We start from the raw sequence: 15,260 nt of genomic DNA, 5'->3' as shown, positions 1-15,260 counted from the left end.
TCTAAAGTATTAAAGCTATGCGATGGTAGAACTCCAGTGCTACAAGACTCCAAGTGAAGTGCTCTTGAAACTACACCACGGGCTATCTACTATTTAGGGACAGGGAGCTACTGGCTGAGGTAGCAATTTCTTCTTTGCTCTAACCTCAGGGACAGCCCCTGTAAAACCTGTGTACTGTACCCCCGCCCCCCATGAGGGTTTATGTGCCAGGGGCCTGTCAATACTAACACACCTGGACTGGGCTCTCCCTAGAGTGGTCTGTGGGTCTAGAAAGAGGACCCATTGGCTGAGGTGGTGGTTATGGGGAGGTGAAGAAAGGATGAAGTTGAAAGGGGAGGCTAACATAATTCAGGACTGGTCAGAACTCCCAAACAAGCCACTTAGAAGGGCTGGTTTGCCCAAAACTTTTAACTGGCTTAAATGTAACAATACATGTTATTGCTCCTGTTTTTGTTTAGGAGGGATGAATGAGTCACACTCCTCCCACAACCTAAGTCCAATTAAAGACTTGGGCATCCTTCTGCCTCCCCCTTCCCAGACCCTCCGGCAGCCTCCAGGTAGTCTGAGGCATTCAAAGTGATCTCTCTCCCGGTCTCTGTATTCAGGTATTACAGTCTAAGGATTGATTTGTCCTTCCAGGGTGTCTGCTTTAAGGCTCTGCTCACTAAGTTACGGAGCCTCTGCCTTTTCCAAGTTTTTTGGGTAGTATTTTGCTTTTATGACTGAATAGGGTGTCTGGTGCCTGCCCTTGGGTGCCTTTCATCTGAAGATCTCCAAGCACTTAACAACAAGTCACTGGGCTTCACAAACATTCAGGTGACATGTCTATGTCATTAGTCAGGATTTATGAGTTAGGGAATAGCTGCTGGATGAGGAGCTGGGTCAAGGTCCTGGGGTGGGTTAAGAGTGGGGCGATCCAGGTCTCCAGTGTTCTTGGGTTTTGTCTTCCGCCCAGAAAAAAGACTTGGAAGAAAACTCAGTCTCAGTGGAGCTAAAGAAAGAACATTTTCCTCTTTTTTTTTGGTGCTTACAATGTGTTTTTGCGAAGAATTTTTCTATTTAATTTAACAGGCTTATATAGAAGGCCCTAGTATTATTGTCAGTTTTTATATATGATAACGATTGAGGCACAATTAAAATGACTTACCCGACATAATCTAACTAGTAAGCGGTAGAATCAAGATTCAAACACAGGCAGAGTATACTAGGCTCCCACCCCAGAAACTGCTGGTATGTGACACTAACTCCTGTTGTTTTAAGGAACAGTGCTATTAATTAATCAAGGGAGCATGCATGTGCAAGGCACAGGGAAGTGATGTGAAACAGATGCATTCAACAGATATGTGTGTGAGATACTATGCTAGGTATTCAATACATTTTGTGGAAAGAATGAATATAAAATACAGATATTTGAAGGATGGATTGGATTTGGATAGTCTGGCAGGACAAGGTCTAAGAAGGCTAAGTTTATTCCAGCCTGAAGCAAAGATTCAGAAGTGAGAATATGTAATGTTTGCTAGGGCCCAGGAGGTCATATATAAGGACAGCATGTAAATTTCAGCTTTTTTTTTTTCCTTTCAGACTCAGATTATTGGCAATGACTGCCTGAAGTGTGTTGAGAAGGATTCTGAGGAAAGAGTGCTAGGATTAATTAGTAATGTCTATCGTGTACTCTAGACGGAAGATGGCAGTTGTAATAGATTAACTTACTGTTTGAAATTATTTACCTCCTCCTCCTTTGCCCATTGCTAGGTGACTTGAAGTATCTCCTGTAGAAGGAGTATACACGTCTCGGGGCGCCTGGGCGGCTTAGTTGGTTAAGCGTCTGACTTTCGCTTAGGTCATGATCTCGCGGTTCGTGGGTTCGAGCCCCGCTTCGGGCTCTGTGCTGACTGCCAGCTCTGAGCCTGGAGCCTGTTTCAGTCTGTGACTCTCTCTCTCTCTGACCCTCCCCTGCTCACGCTGTCTCTCTCTCTCTCTCTCCTAGAAATAAATAAAACATTAAAAAAAAAAAAAGAAGGAGTATACACGTCTCATTTCATTGACTTTGGACTTGATCATGTTTCATATTTTGGCGATGGGATGTGAACAGACGTAACTGATGCCATGTTTGCGCATGTGAGTTTCCACTTTCTTCTTCTCTGCCACTAGCATGGTTATATTCCACATGAAAATTACTCCTTTTGCTTGGGTCCTGAAATGAGAAGACCCATGGAGCAGAGCTGTAAACTGCCACAGCCTGCATGCACATAAGTCAGAAATAAACCTTTGTTGCTGTAAGCCACTGAGAGTTTGGGTTTGGTTGTTAATGCTGCAAAGCCGACCAATAGTCATAACTGTATAATGGCATCAAGTTTGAAAGGTAAGTTTAAGCCAGAGTGTGGAGAATCTTGAATGCCAGGTGAGGCGGAGACTGATAAGTATTTATCAAAATCTTTTTCTTTTTCTTGGACACACAGCTGGACCACATTTTTCAGTTTCCTTTTAAGTAATGTGTTCCATTTCCAGGCTTGGCCCATGAAGTCTCCCAAGGGAGATCCTTCATTTTTGTTTCCTTTGTGGTTTGATGCATATGACCTTAAGCACAGTGACCTCGAAGGCCAAATGTTAAAGATGGTTGGGCCACATGGAAGGAAGATGGAAGGAACCTAATTCCCTGAATCACCACTTGGCACCGAACTCCCTGCTAATCAGGAACATGCGTTTTGTTTTGTTTTTGTTTTTGTTTTTTTTTATTTTATTTCTGAGAGAGAGAGAGACAGCGTGAGCAGGGGAGGGTCAGAGAGAGAGGGAGACACAGACTCGGAAATAGGCTCCAGGCTCTGAGCTGGCAGTCAGCACAGAGCCCGACGCAGGGCTCGAACCCACGAACCGCGAGATCATGACCTAAGCGAAAGTCGGACGCTTAACCGACTAAGCCACCCAGGCGCCCCAGGAACATGCGTTTTGGACTTTACTTTACCAATAAATCAATTTCTATTTGCTACAACACTAAAATTTTGGGCTTTATGTTTTATAGTAGTTAATGTTTTCCTAACCAATACATCAGGTTAAAAGGTTTGAATTTGATTCCCCTCCAGAATAGGAAGTTAGTCGCAGATGACTTTTTAAAATGTTTATTTATTTCTGAGAGGGAGAGAGAGTGCGGGCAGAGAGAGAAGGAGGCACAGAATCCGAAGCAGGCTCCCTGCTCTGAGCTGTCAGCACAGAGCCCGACGGGGGGCTTGAACTCAAGAACCGTGAGATTATGACTTAAGCCAAACTCTGACGTTTAACTGACTGAGCCACCCAGGCACCCCCCAGATGATTTTTTTTTTTTTTAATACGGGAATTTACACTGTAAATATCAGTGGAAGTGACAAGGGTTGAAGAATACTTTTTGATGAGGTTGTGAGGTCTTGGGACTTTTGATGTTGTCAGAATACAAGGCTGGGGGAGGACTGACATGACTTTGAAAGTCTCTCTAGAGGCTGTGGAAGCAGCTGCTGCAAAATGAATCCTATCTTCCAGAAGATTACAGTCTCTTTTCTCTATCGTCAAAGTCATGACTCCAGTACTGCTCCATTTAGCCCAGTGCCTGATACGTAATACATGGTGAATGGAGGCCAGTTTTGGACTCTTGGAAAGCTTTGAGGAACTACCACTAGCCGAGTGCCTAAGGTGTGGAGAGGGCTCTTTCACACACTGAGTCATCAAAACGACCATGCAAAGTGCTAGCAGATGTGACAGATGAAGAAACCGAAACTCTACGAGTAACTTGCCCAAGATGTCTCGGATACTCATACGTTTTCCAATATAACAGGATGCTTTCTCAGAAAATCATAATGGCTGGTATTTACTGAGTGCCCGCCATGTGCCAGGAGCTCTGCTGGGTGCCTTACAAACATACAGAAGCAGCTGGTTTATCAGATATTGTAGGCTGTTACTCGTGTTTCCAAACTGTGGACTCTGTGGGAAGTAGGTGCCACAGTCGGCTCACGCTGCCATTACAAAATATCATAGGCTGAGTGGCATAAACGACAGGAATTTATTTCTCACATTTCTAGATGTTGGGAACGAAGTCCAAAATCAAGGTGCTGGCTGATCTGGCTCCTGCTGAGGACTTTCTTCCTGGCTTGTGTACAGTTGTGTGCTCACAAGGAAGACACAGAAAAAGCAACATCTCTGGTCTCTACTTGTAAGGGCACCAGTTTCATCCTGATGGCCCCACCCTCAGACCTCATCTAACCCTAATTACCTCCCTGAAGCCCACCTCCAAATCCCATCACACTGTGTTTTAGGGCTTCAACGTACGAATTTTGGGTGGACACAAACATTCAGTCCATAACAGTAAAGAAAATGTTTAGATAATTTTAGGGGAAAGTCTGATTCTTTTAAGGCCCCTGCGCCGTTTTCTTTTGTCTTCTGAGTTCTTTGGCTCCATTTTCCTCAGACTGGGTGGAAGGGTGGTTTAGGGTTCTCACTAATACTCAGTTCTTACAACTCCTGCTTCACTCCACAGATTGACAGACCCACTCTAATCTCATAGTGTTCAGATTGCCTTGGTCCTTCCTCTATTAGGAGGGAGCAAGGTATAACTCTGAGTACTCATGTATTTTTTCAATAGATTTTTAAAAAATCTGTTTTTATTTTTTATTATTTTTAATTAAGTAATTATTTATTTTATTTACTTAGTTTTGAGTGAGAGAGAGCATGATCAGGGGAAGGGCAGAGAGAGAGAAGGGAAAAGAGAGAGAGAGTCCCAAGCAGGCTCTGCATGGTCAGTGCAGAACCCAATGTGGGGCTCGATCTCACGATTCATGAGAGACTTGAGCCCAAATCAAGAGATGAATGCTTAACTGAGTGAGCCCCCCCAGATGCCCCTTAATTTTTAAATTTTATTTTACTTATTTCTTTATTATTTATTTTTAAAGTAGGCTCCATACCCAGTGTGGAGTTTGAACTCATGCCCTGAGATCAAGAGTCACAGGCTCTACTGACTGAGCCAGCCAGGTGCCTGTATTCAACAGCTTTTTTAATAAGCATTATGTATCACCTGTTGGTTTAATAGCCAGTGACATATGCAGCTCTCTGGTGTCAAAGGCTTTTTACATTCTTGGACTCCTTTGATCCTCACAGCTAATACAATGAAGTGGTATTGTAATAATAGTAATACATATTATTACTCCATGATTTAAATCATTGAAGAAACCAAGGTTCAGAAATACTTAATTTAATTTAAAGACCAGGAAGCACTTCAGACCTTCTGTATCCAGAAGTAGAACAACCTCCCCCATCCCAATCCCACGCAGACCCACCCTAAAACCTGCTCCTCCTGGCAAGGTCCCCATCTCAAGGAGGGGCCACCGTCCACGTCCACGTAGTCAGGAACCTGCGATCAGCCCTGACTCTTCCTTCTCCCTGGGTTAGAGATGGGACAAGGGGCTCTGTTGCAGGTATTAAGTACTTAAATGACAATTTGCTTAAAAAGCTACAAGTTGAACTTTTGAAGGGTCACACATCCGCAGGCATCAAAATGACTTCACAAGTCAAAAGGTCCTGCTTTCCTCTTCCTCACCGCCCTCCACACCCTCTACTTCTGGATACAGAAGGTCTGAAGTACTTCCTGGTTTTCAGAAAGCCATTCCTTGTATCTTGGAGCTCAGCCTTCTAGCCATCTTTCTTTCTTTTTTAATTTAAATTTAAATTTAACTTAAATTTTAAGTAGGCTCCATACCCAACATGGCGCTTGAACTCACAACGCCGAGATTAAGAGCCTCACGCTCTACGGGCCGAGCCAGCCAGGTGTCCCCCTCCAGCCATCTTTCTGTAGCTCCAAACTTGGTCTTAAAGAAAATGAAGGGTGGCTCAGAAATTTAGGTGCTGGAGAAGCAGAGGAGCCAAACATAGGTAAGATAGGTAAAGACTCTGTGTGTGTGTGTGTGTGTGTGTGTGTGTGTGTGTGTGTAACTACCATCAGGATCAGGTTGGGATTGCAAGACAATAGATGTGCATTTGCATTGTGCATAACATTTGCACTCTAATTAGCACACAGAAAAATGAATGGAGACCCCCCCAAATCTTAGCACCTCTCCTAACTGAAGAGTCATCTTTCTCTTTTCTAGTTATACCCCAAACTTCCTAGTTCCTATTGTTTAAAGTTGGGCTGGCTATATACTTTTTCTTTTTTTAATATAGAAGTTCTTTTTTTAAAAGTTTATTTATTTATTTTGAGACAGAGAGCTAGTGTGAGTAGGGAAGGGGCAGGGAGAAAGGGGGAGAGAGAATCCCAAGCAGGCTCTGTGCTGCCAGCACAGGGCCCGATGTAGGGCTCCATCTCACAAACCAAGAGATCATGACCTGAGCTGAAATCAAGAGTCCCACGCCCAACTGACTGAGCCACCCAGGCGCCCCTGGGTAGGTTATACTTGAAAAGAAGCAATTGGGTGACTTCCTTTGTAGCCGGGTTGGAGTTCGGGAGGAGGGAGTGGCTGTTGAGAGGCCAGGATGGTGACAGAGATTAGCTTAGTCTGGTCTCAGGGGATGTCCTTGTCTTTATCTATCTGAGTTCTTTCTGTCTCTTTCCACTCACAGATTGTGTGGCATTTTGGAGGGTGGAGTGCCTGGGCAACTGGCCCACTACTTCCCGCCCCAATCTGGCCCTGGGCACAAGCCACATGGTGCTGGCCATCAGACTGGCCTCTTGCCCATCCATTATAGCCTCAGCTGCCAGGCTGGCACAGGTATTAAAAGGAACTTCTACTAGGTTCTGCCCTCCCCCCAGTGCTGTTCCCGAGGCCAAAGTGGTGGAGAGTCACATGAAAAGAGTATGCTCCCGGGTTGGAAATCAATGCCCATACAAACCCTTGGATGCTGCAAAGGGATGTCCGTGCCTTGGGGAGGACTGCTCAGGCATGTGACTGTAGTCCACAGAGGAGGAGCACCTCAAGCGCACTTGGGCTGCAGCAGTGTTGGGGGTTGGTGGCGGTGGTTGCGATGGTGGGAAGACTCCCTACTAGATCCTAGGGGATGTTTCCTCCTGTCCCTCCATGTGTGTGCAGAGCCTGTGGACTTGTGCAGGTTTCCTACCGTGGCTGAGTCCCCCCCTCCCCCACCCCGCCCCCGCCGTGGGAGTGTGGGCGGGGCTCCGAGACCGTGGGGGAGGGGCCTTAGCTATGCCCCCCGCAGTGCCTAGGTGAACCTGGAATGAGTTCTGCGGGTCAGGCCATTTGAAACTGTCTCAATCTGTCCTGTGTGGGAGTGACAGCGGTGAGACTCAGGGCCCAGGAGCACAAGCATGGCCGAGGCATGGGACCTTTCAGTCCCACGGTAGGGACCCCTGTGTCTGCTATCTGGGGCACATGAGCACTACACCCATGGGCCCCGGCTGCGCAGATGTGTGCCCTCCTCCCCGAGAGCAGCGGCCCAGTTCAGGTGTTGACCTCATCTGTGGACGGGCAGTGAGGGGTGGTCTTGCTGAGTAGTATGTCCGTGGGGGGTGCCGGTCATGCCTTGCCTTGACATGTGAATTGTATGTTCAAGTATGTGACTCCCCCGGGGAAATACTGGGTGGTGAGGGGGCGGGAAGTCGGGAAAAGATGGAGAATTTATGAGCTGCTTTTGTCGGGAGACAGTCGTAATGAAGAAAATTCAATTTTCTGCAGCTCGGAGAGTCAATATGTTAAATCTCGGAGAAGCTGTGGAGTGACAGCGGAATGGCAAAGTCAATGGGACGTGTGTGGGGGGAAAGCTGTCTATCTGTGTCTGCAGTGAGGCTGCCTCCTCTTTGTACCCTTGAACTGCAGCTGGGGGACAGGATGGAACCAGATACCTGAGTTCCTGGAACTGCCCCTTTCTCCCTCCTCCACCCACCTCCGCGGCCATCTTCTCTTGCCTCCTGCTTATAAGGAGAAAGCCTGCTCTTTCCCAGCCCAATCCTACACTAGCAACACCTCAGGAAAGTCCTTCTCATAGTCTAACCAGTACTCTCGCTTGCTGCAGTTGTTAATTTCAGCAGGGCTGTTTATAGCCCAAAGGGATTGGTAGGAAAATTTTCCTTTCTTTCCAACTTTTCATCCCCACTCTCCCCTTAGCTCCTGTATGGCTGGCCTCCTGTTTCCCAGCAAGTTTCAACTTTTCCCTAGCCAGTTTTCACCTCCTCCTTTTCAGTATCCCGGTCTACTAGGCAAGGGTGTGGGGGGTGGGAGGGATGGGGAGAGGGAAGCTGGGGATTCCTCTGTGAGCCAGTGTCACCAGGAGCAGTGATTAGCCGAGCTGCTGGCTGTGTAATTGGTGTGTGCCCGCGTCCCGGGGGGTCTGGTGTGTTAACAGCGGGTCCCTGTGGTGAGTAACGAGATCGTGCGTATGGCTGGTTGCACACGCTAATTAATTAGTGCTCCTCTGGTGTCGAGGAATGAGGAGGATCTGGGGGAGGTGGTGGTGGGGGTGACTCAAAGCCCAGGAGCCCAGCTCTTCAGAGGCCAGAGGTCACTTAAGATTCTGCCAGAATGAGGGCGTTCAGGTTGGTGTGCAAGGTTAGCAGTCAGGGGTCTCGGATCCCTGACTGAAGCCAGGGTAGACAGGTGCGGCAGGGTACAGTGTGGCCTGGGAACTCTAGGTGGTGGGTGTCCTGAGCTGGGCTGGGTGGAGGCGGATGGAGGGGAGGACACCCCGCTCAGTTTAGGGAGGACTCCAGGCTCAGGGTCTACGTTAGAACATATTCTCTCCACGTGGCCCAGAGGGGAAGGGAAAAGAATGGGGAAAGGACATTTCAGATGGATCCAGCGTCATTCCTTTCCCCTCTACCCTCGATCACTTCGCTAAACCCAGCTTCTCAACCCGCCACTTCACACTCAAGTGTGTGCACAGAGCTCCAAAGTACTCCTTGGCCATTCGCACCTCAACAACCGCGGCCTTCCTCAGACTCCTCAGCCCCTGGGTCAATTTCAGGGCCCAGAAGCCTCCTCGGAAGCCTGGGACCCAGAACCTAGATATTCGGGACATACCTTGGAGGATGCGAACAAGTCGGAGGGAGGGGAAGGGTTGGGGGAGAACCCCACAATTTTTCCCCCCCGGACAGTCTGATGACTTACAGGAGCAAGAAAGATTCAAGTGAGGGAAGAGGAAGAACTTCCCGTGAGCAGACCGCGCTACTTGTTTTCTGAGGCACAAATCCTCCGCCTCATATGCGGGGGTGGGGGAGCGGATCAGGATGAAAAGGGACCCATAGAGGGAGATCCTCTCTCCTTGAGTGTCGGGATTCGGCAAGGTGGGGTGGGGGAAGGGGAGACAAAACAGAGGAAACAGGCCGAGTAGAAGATGAGACTGCGGCGGGGAATCTTTGGCTCCCATGTGGAGGCGCGAGTCCCGTTCCTGCACACGGTAATTGCTAAATTACCCGCCATCTGCTCAGCTCTCAGACATAAATTATCTGCGAGGAGAAAAGACGCAGAGGCTGCGCACTTTCCTTTCTCTCCCCCAAACCCGTGCTAGGAGCTGAAGGGGAGCCTTCCCTCCAGTCGGAGTGGAGGCGGCGGTGGTGGGACGACCTGATGGGGAAGAGTCAGGAGCCTCTGTCCTTTCCTGAGAGGGGGTGACTCTGAAGCGCCCGAGTACCTAGGCCCACTGAGGTCCCACCGAGGTCCCAAGGCCGCCAAGGGTCCCTTCCGACCTGGGGCGGGGCGGAGCCGTGAGCTGGCCAGGCCCCGCCCCCGAGGCCCACAGAGGAGGGGGCGGGGCTCGCCCTGGTGGGCGGGGCTTCCCCAGGTGTAACCGAATTGCCTTGAAGGTTTTCCCCTGGTCACCCTGTTCCTCAGCGCACCCCTGCCCTTCACTTTGCCGATGAGGAGAGGTCTCCTCGGCTCTCGTTAACACCCGTCCGGATCTGCCGGAAGGAAGAGGGCAGGAAGGGCAGGCAGAGAGGGCATGAGTGGAGACAAGGGTGCAAACTTCCTTTCCTTCGGTTCTGAACCCCGCTCTTCCTTCCCAGATCCTGAAGTGGGGGTGGTGGTTATGAAAGCAGATGTAGAGATGACTTGAAATGGGGCAAAATGGTAGGATGCAGCAGGTTGGAGAGATGGAGGTATGGGAAAGTGGAGCCCGCAGGGAGGTGGGTTGTCTGGGGAGGCGAGCCAGGAGGGGAGGGAGGCAGCCGGGGTAGGGCGTCAGAGTGTCAAGGTGGGAGGAGACAGAGTGGGAGGTGGGCAGCGGAGGGGGTGGAAGAGATGGGGATGGGCAGGGCGGGGAGGTGGAGGAACCAGGATGGGGCAAATGCCAGATGGAAACTCAGAGATGGTCAGGGTAGGGGGTTGTCTGGAACGAAGGCTGGAGGAGGATCTGAGCGAGAGAAGGGGAAGACAGACAGCAGTTACGAGGCAGGTCAGAGCCAGGGAAGCATGTAGGGAGTAAAGGCTGTGGCAGTGGAAGCAAGGGTGTCTGTGGGTCCTTGGAGGGTCCCAGGAAGGTGAGGGTAAGACCTCTAGAGCCACTTCCCACTCCGGTTGAGGCCTGACTCTGGAGGGGAGCTGAGGAGACCACCTGAGCAGCAGGGGAGAGGTGCAGCCCCTCCCCCACTCAGCCCAAGGCACCTGCAGGGTGTGCCCGTCAGGGTGGGGGCAGGCTGGGCCGCTTCCCAGCTCTGAGCGCAGAAGCTAGTGGGGTTTCTTCCGAGCGATTGTTTAGTATTCATGGGGCGACGCAATCTCTCCCACATCTGCTTAGCACAGCAAGTCCTGTCATATAACTGTCTCCCGCACTGTCTGTCCATAAAGAATGTCTCGGAATTGGTGTAATTCAGAGAAATTAATGACGACTTTCCGCGGGACGGCTCCCTGGGGGATGATTAACACTTCATCGTCCATCTGATGCGCGGGGCCCAGCGCTCCATCGCGAACATTTGGGCCGTGGCCAGCCGCATTAAAGGTTATTACTGAAAACGCGACCTGCAAACGGGCGAGAGGCATGATGGACCAGGAGGGGCGGGGGGCTGGGGTGGGGGCAGGGGAGTCGGATGGAGCCGGCCAAGTCGGAGATCAAGTTTCCCGAGGTGCGCTCACCTGGGGGTCTGAGGCTGAAAGAGACTGGGTTTACGTTTCAGCGACAGTGGGATTGGAAGGGTGGCTGGGGAGATGCTCACCACAGGGGCTGAGGAAAAGGAATGGGGCGGCCTTCCAGGGGGGGCCACATTGCTGATGGAAGTGTTCCCTGTCTTTGATCATCTGGGAATTATTGGGTAAATTTTATTAACTCCACCTTACAGGTGATGAATCTGAGGTTCAGAGAGGTTGCATAAAGTGCCCAAAGTAACACAGCTAATATATTAAGAGGCAAAGGCATGATATAAACTCAGTTCTTACTCTTTCACCACACCAGTGGGCAGAAGGTCTTACTCTCCTTCAGGCCTGGGGGTGGGGGAATGAGGTTGGAGGGTGGCAGATAGGTGCTCAAAAATGTTCATTGTATGAAGGAATGAATTATCTTTGCAGGTTTCACTTCGATGGTGTGGCCCAGAGTCCTAGAGGCTGTGGTGGCAGGAAGAGGGATATAGCAAAGGAGTTCCAATGTGAGTCAGAAAACCGGCAATGGGTTTCCGGTGGGTTTCCATATTTTCTCCGGGATTCTACACCTCAAGAATCTGGAGGACAGGGCTCTGGATCCTTAGAAGAAAGAAATAGAATCGCCTGTGTATATGTGTGTAAGAGTGTTTGATGAGTGTATGAATATGTGTAAGTTTGCGTGTATATGCCTATCTGTAAATGTATGAGTTAAAAAAATTTTTTTTAATGTTTATTTATTTTTGAGAGAGAGAGAGTGCTCGAGCAGGGGAGGGACAGAGAGAGAGGAAGACACAGAATTGGAAGCAGGCTCCAGGCTCCGAGCTGTCAGCACAGAGCCTGATGCGGGGCCTGAACCCACAAACCGCGAGATCATGACTGAACCAAATTCAGACACTCAACTGAATGAGCCACCCAGGCGCCCCCAATAAATGTGTGAGTTTGTGACTGTGTGTCTTTGTGTTGCATACATGTGAGCATGGATGTGTACATGTGTGTATTTTGAGAGTATGTGTCTATGTCTATGTATGAGTGTGAGATCTGTGTGTGTGTCTGCATGTGTGCAGGTGGATGTGTGTGTGTGTGTGTGTGTGTGTGTGTGTGCAATCCTAGGGGAGCCTGAAGCCTCATAGCTGAAGATGTCTTTGATTTAATTTGTCCAAATTTCTAGCAGGATTTGGGCCATGCGAAGTGGTGGGGTGAGGTGGGAGGCCAGAAGAGGAGGGCTGTCTGTGCTTGGGGTGTAGGGGATTGGGTAACCTGAACAGTGGGTGTTTCTGCCCTGCCAGGCTCAGGATCCTGGGGCTGAGGCTGGGTGGAGACTGAGTCTTGAGGCCTTCACTCAGGGCTTGCATTGGAAGTGCTCAGAGGCCTTGCTCTGACCAGAGAGGGCCATAAAGAGGTGTGCCTGGACAGTGGAGAGTTCAAGACTCACTGTAGGCTCCACCCATTCTGCCTTAGGTTAGTAGAGTCCTGAGAAGTCTCTGTGTGCCATCTTCTGCCTCTGGGATGACTGGAATCACCATGAAAACTTCTCTCTCTAGTTAGTACTCGACAGGTCCCAAACAGACAGGTTCCAAGCAAGTTCTAGTCTCTTGGAGGCCTTCAGTAAGGCCATGTATGCATTCCTACTGAATTTCACACGAGCTTTCAGACCCCTTGTGCTGGGAAGTTCTTAGAGTCTAACCCCAAGTCCTCTTGTTACACTTTGTGCCAAATGAGCCCGGGCCGAGCTTGTGAAGCTGGAACCCAGCACCAAGCATGGAGGTAGTTTCTTCTGGATGGGAAGGTGGTTCCAGAGCATAGGGACCCTGAGAGGATGTGGGGCTAAATCCTGGCAGATCCCAGATGGGTCTGACCATTCCTGAGCAGGAGGGCATGGTCATCAGGGCAGTGTCAGAGAAGGGAGCTCAGAGACCACCAGCTGCAGCACTCTTACTTTGCAGACAGGAGCCAGAGGCCCTCAGGGTGGAACACTCAGTGTCCGCTGGCACGGGAAAGCTACCTCTGGGGCCCTGAGGCAGGCCCCTGACTCCTGGCCTTGGAGTCCTTCTGGTGCCCTATTTGGACGGCCATAGCCTCTGTTCCCATTCCCTTGGCTTTCTGCGATGGGGCAAAAGGGAGGAGGACTGGAGCTAGACTGGGGTGCCACCTCCTTCCTCTTGCTTAAGCCTAGAGTGACTCCTTTCCGGTCTTCCCAACCGGGTGGGCTTCAAGGCTTCCGGCCCACTGACACCTGTTCCTTCTCCTCCTTGCTCTCCCTGCACAGGCTCCCTGCATCTAGTCTCTGAGGTCCCCCCAGGGAAGCCATCCCAGTATTCAGCCCTCCTCACCGCATTCCTAGCCTCACAGTCTGAGACGTCTCCTCCCCTCCTCTTCCTGCAGACCAGCCTCTCAGCCCTTTGCAAATTGCCCCCCCCCACACTCCACTTCTCCTCTGGAATGTCTTCTGTGATTATTCCTCTTGGTTCTGGATCCCAACTCTTTTCTTTCTAGACCACTGCCAAGGTTACCTGCGGGCCTTTCCCTTTTCTTCTCTCTTCTCTTTCCTGGCTGTGTGCCTTGCGCCTGCTCCCTCCTATGACCTCCCCTGCCCCATAAACAGGGACCTGTGCCTCCCCATGGGCAGGCCCGGGTTTTCTCCTCCTTCCCAGGACCTTCTCCAGGCACCAGGAGGGTCAGGACTCCAGTGGAGAATCGAATGAACCCTTCCCTCTTTCTGTGTTCTGTGAGTAGCGGAGATAATGGTGTCCATCTGGGTCTCATCCTGAGGGGACATGAGAAGACCCTCCCCTAACTATCCTAGAGTTTCATTCTGGTTCAGGCCTCCCCTCCAGCTTCTCATCCTCCTCATGTTCCCGGTTGCCTCTGACCCAGTTAACAGGCTCCTCGAGACTGCTGCCCTGGAGCCCCCGGGATGCTGGGCCTGGTGTGGGGAGCAGCCCGCGGGCCCGCCGTGGTTTCTCAACTTGGGCTTCATACTGCACCTGACCACCTGCTTCCCCGTTGTGTCTCTTCAGACCCATTTTCTGTCTTCTCTTCCATTCCCCCTTTCCTTCCTCCACTCCATCCTCACCCAGCCCACCTATCCGCAGAGCCTGAATTCTTTCAGCAAGCTCTTCCTTTCCTGAGACCCTTGGGATTGGCTGCTGCCTGGGGAGGAGGATGGGTGGGTGGGGGTCGGTTGGGGGAAGAGGGTCCTGGCTCTGGAGAGGCGCCAGGCCTAGCTAGGGACCAATTGAGGCATCGGCCGCCACCTTGTGACCATATTGTGAACTGCATGGTTGGGGTCCTGCTGAGAGGGGAAAGGGAGAGGGGGATACGCAGGCAGGGGTGTACATTACAGGGTAGCGGATCTCAGAATTCCTAATTGACATTGGAGGTTTCCTCAGAGAGCCTTTCAATTCCTAATTGACAGGAGAGTAGAAATCCGGGAGGAAAGCCAAGTGGCAAGGACACGTCTAGATGGAGAGAGATAATTGAAACTCTGTCCTCAAGTCTCAAACCTACTATTCAAATTCTCCCTCCCCAAAAGAGCCCTAAAAGGGAAACAATCTGAAACTAAAGCAGGAGTTGATATCTGACCTGCAGAACTTCCCGATAAATCCCACAATGTCTTTTTTGGTTGTTGTTGTTTTGTTGGGGGGCGGGGGGAAAAGCAGAGAGAGAGGGAGAGAGAGTCCTAAGCAGTCTCAGAGAGCTCGGCACAGAGAGCCCCATGCAGGCCTCAATTTCATGACTGTGAGATCATGACCTGAGCCAAAATCAAGAGTCCAACACTTAACCAAACAGCCCCCCAGAAGCACACCCCCAACTGTGTTCATATGCCACTGCTTCTGACAATTGCACAGCTTTTTCAAAGACTCCCTCTCCCCCATTCTTAGTGAGTTGTCCCACCCTCTCCATCTTCCCTGATTTCTTCACGTTCAGCTCATCGGGACTATTCAGAAAAGCTCAGCTTCCTTAGCCTTCCTTACTCCAGTCTATGTGTGGCTACCGCCAAGGTGCTAATCTGGGAAGTCCCTTCTCTGGTCTAACTGCAGTCCTTCCTGTAGCACTGGAAGTGGAGAGAACCACCGTATAGCTAGAAGAACTGCACATGGGAAGGCGGCCCAGAGAAAGGAACCTATGAGGATTTTTGAGGGACAGTAGTTCTGCCTCACTTTCTCCTACATCCTCCTCTCCCCTGCCCCTCTGGATCCCTGGAGATGAAGGGGGCGAGACGGAGTG

The sequence above is a fragment of the Hyaena hyaena genome, unplaced genomic scaffold (assembly GCF_003009895.1).
Source record: "Hyaena hyaena isolate Hyena2069 unplaced genomic scaffold, ASM300989v1 scaffold_510, whole genome shotgun sequence".
NCBI classification, from domain to species: domain Eukaryota; kingdom Metazoa; phylum Chordata; class Mammalia; order Carnivora; family Hyaenidae; genus Hyaena; species Hyaena hyaena.
The sequence above is the reverse complement of the archived record's forward strand: the minus strand, read 5'-3'. Positions refer to the sequence as shown.